Source organism: Lemur catta, chromosome 8 (genome assembly GCF_020740605.2).
Source record: "Lemur catta isolate mLemCat1 chromosome 8, mLemCat1.pri, whole genome shotgun sequence".
Lineage (NCBI taxonomy): Eukaryota > Metazoa > Chordata > Mammalia > Primates > Lemuridae > Lemur > Lemur catta.
Window position 1 is genome coordinate 12849894 of NC_059135.1, and position 3817 is coordinate 12853710.

At 39.0% G+C, this 3817-nt stretch overlaps 1 pseudogene; it reads left to right on the forward strand.

The window, feature by feature from the left end:
* Positions 1-3327: 3327 nt before the first annotated feature.
* LOC123643535 lies at positions 3328-3616 on the forward strand (annotated as a pseudogene).
* Positions 3617-3817: the final 201 nt, after the last annotated feature.

Below are 3817 nucleotides of genomic sequence, written 5' to 3' on the forward strand. Positions count from 1 at the left end.
TGTTTGGTCTGAGGAAGGGCGTTGATCTGTGGGGCAGAGCCTAAGAATCTGTATTTTTAAACATGTACCCCGAGATGGAGGCTTTGCAAAGATGGCTAGAATTCTCCTCCTTCTGTGTGTCCACGCTGCTTGCAATGTGTCGTTGCAGCCACTTTCCTGAGGATGTGAAGTCGATCTCTGCATGCTTGAATCTGGGCTGGTCTTGTGACTTGCTTTGACCCGTAGAGTGTGGCAGAAGTAACAACGGGCCAGTTCTGAGCCTAAATCTCCAGGAGCCTTGCTTGCTTCTCTTTGTGCTCCTGTTTCCTATCGCCATGTGAGCAAGCCCAATTTAGTCTGCTGAATTGTTAGGGACGTGGCCCCGCTACTGCTGTCACTGGAGTTGACCGCCAGTCAACCATCAGACATATGAGTGAGACCCTCCAAATGCACCTAAGAGCTGTCTGCAGACCCACAGGTGAGCCCAGCAAAGATCAGCCAAGACAAGCTGGCTGGCAGAGCGACTCAGTCAGCAGAACCATACAGTCAGCCCACAGATCTGTAGGCAAAAACAGATCGCCGTGTTAAGTTGAGTTTTGGGGTATCCAACTAATGCACACCTCGAATGATTCCTGTAATCAAGAAAGCTTGAGAAACATTAGCATAGATAGATCTGCAGCTCCGTTGGAATAAAGAGGTAAGTTTGAATGCCAAGCTCTATAAATACCTGGTATTTGGCTCTTCTGCCTCACTAATGAACACAAGTGGAAATATAATTAGGAAAATCTTATATTAATTTTAACAGCTTAAAAAATCCCCCAAAAGCCATCAAAAATCACCATGAATTATGACTTTCTAGGAGGGCATGCAGTTAGGTTATGAAAATAACCACCATCCTTCAGATGTGTGATCTATGATCTAAAATACTCTGTGGAAGTTTCCGTTCCTCACAAATGGAATTGAGAATTGATATATAAAGCAAATAATGGTGCCTAATGTTATTCCTAGAGTAACAGGCTATGGTACAGAAATGACTTTCAGGTAACATAATTTGAGCGCCCTGGAAATAGATTGAAGTCTTTGTTAGTCTTTGTTTTCTGGCAATGGACAGATTCTACACTCCTTCTAATCCCTTGCCCAATAACAACACTGTATCTTAGCATTAATGATTAATGCCTATTGCTGATGTTTCCAGATTAATTGCTTGGCAGCAAGACAGGAAATCCTGTGCAAGTTCACAGGCAAGTTGCCTTACCTAGTTATTAATCACCAAAACATGAACTGCACTGAATCACAGCAGCAAATGAGCGAGAATAAAAACCTAGTTATAGTAATAATTTTTAATTTGCCTGTAGGTCAGCTAGAATGCATAAGGGAAGGCATTATAGGCATCTTATGTCTAAGAAAATCACCAGAAGTCGGATTGCATGCGCAATCTCACATTTCCTTCTTCTGCAGAGGCTGATGAATGAGCTACAACAATGATCCTTGTGATCTGAAGACAATGAAAAAGAACTACTTTTTCAATTAGTATATTGATTAGAGGTTTCATAAGTACATTTATTCTCCTTTTATCAGCTAATAGGTTTTTTTATTGGAAAAAAAAATCCTGGCATGGCCTTATCTATTATAATATTTAGCTAAGATCCGTGATATTTTGAAATAATAAAAAGACAACAGCACATTTGAAAATGATTCAAAAAGTAATCCCATTTTGAATAAATTTGACTGATCATTAAAAAATCATACTATGTCTTATTTATTAGTGGCATAAAATAGGTTTAGAAGGGAAGGAGTCTATATTCTTTAAGAAATCTCCTTTATGGGCCAGGTGGTGAGATAACAGAACCTTATCTCAAATGGGAGAAGACAGAGGGAATAAAAGAAACCCTAGTAGCGTGTAGCTTTTGTGCTTTGTAAAGCTTTTTTGCAGGGATATGATAATTTCCTTCAATCTCATCTAAGAAGTAGACAGGGCATGTTTTCTTACACTAGTGTTACAAAAAGAGAAATTGAGGTTTGGTAATATGAACTTAATAAGCATACAGGCTATACAAGCACGTTGAAAATAAGTAGGTATCTTCCAGTTTAAGGTAGCATATTAGACAGACTCATCTCTCCTACCTGCACCCCATTACATTTATTTCAAAGAAATAATAATAATAAAAGGTATAAAGTCACAACAGAGAAGAGAAAAGGGGGACTATCAATACATTCAAAATTTCAGTAGACTATGAGAAAAATGGAAATCAGATGCAGGAATGGTGAGTGATCCAAGTGAAAGAAACTGTGGTCAAGAAGAGGTAGAGATGGGTGAGTGCTATGGTTTGGATGGGATTTGTCCCTGCCAAAACTCATGCTGAAATTTAACTTCCAGTATGGCAATATTGGGCAATGGGGTAGTGGGTGATGTTTTGGTCAGGTGGGAAGAACCCTCATTAACGGATCGATGCCATTGCTTGGGAGTGGGCTCTCACTCTAGTGGGACTGGATTGGTTACTGGGAGAGTGGGTTGTTCCTTCTCATGTTTGGCCTTTTTGTTCACACCTCTGCCTTCCACCTTTTCCACTGCTTATTGAAGCAGCGTGAGACCCTTAGTAGATGGGTGGCCCAATCCTGGACTTTGCAGCCACCAGAATTGTGTGCCAAATAAACCTCTTTTCTTTATAAATTACCAATCTCAGGTACTCTGCTCTAGCAACATGAAATAAACTAAGACAGTGAGCATCTGTGAACGGAGATGATCTGCCCTGAAGGATCACAGGAAAGCTTGAATTTGGGAATTCTAGGTACAACAGCGGGTCAGGGTGAGTCATGGGACTAAATATGGGATGGGGGCATAATTGAAGTCTGTAGACTAACAGGTCAAAATAACTTCATCCCAGGAGCAGATGTGCAATAAACAGGCATTTACCCTTCCAGTAAGAAAAGTTGTTTTCTTAAAAATTGAGTGAAAGATTTAAGAGAACTAAGGCCTTTATTATGGGAGGTCATATTCCCCCCTTCTAACATTAGGGTTTCCAAAACGTAAAAGACTGATCACTAGTCTCTCACATGAAATTAGACAATAAGCTTCACCATTTTTCATAGGGCTGCTTCTCCTAGAAAAACCTCCTGGGAGATCTGACTTCTTAACTAAACACATTTGTGTCTTTAAAAATTTTAAGTTGTTTTTATAAATTTGGAAATTAAAAACTAAAGTAACTTTCTTATTAAATTTTCTATCATTGTAGAGGTCATTTCCTATTCATGTTTATAATTTTATATTAATTACAAAACATAACATTTATAACTCTTTCTGGCTTAAAAAAATCCTAAAGTCTCTTTGATCTCAGCCACAGAAGCAAGATGACGAAGGGATTGTCGTTTGGAAAGTGTCACAATAAGTTGCGTACGTTGTGCCACTGCTGTAGCTCTAAGGCCTACAACCTTCAAAAGTCGGCCTGTGACAAAAGTGGCTACATGCTAAGTGCAAGAGAAGGTATAACTGGAGTGCCAAGGCTAAAAGAGGAAATGCCACTGGGACTGGTCGGATGAGGCACCTAAAAATTGTGTACTGCAGATTCAGGCATGGATTCCATGAAGGAACACCACCTAACCCAAGAGGGCAGCTGTTGCAGCATCCAGTTCATCTTAAGAATTTCAATAATTATTCATGCAATAAATGTTTTGATTTTTAAAAATCTAAAAAAAAAATCCTAAAGTGACTTTTTAAGAATGTGTATTAGTTACTGGATTGATCTTCACAGCATTGAACACTATAGGAAAAGAAACAGTGAAAAAACAGACAATGTGGGAATGATTAAATAAATCACTTCCATAAAATGAAATGCTATGT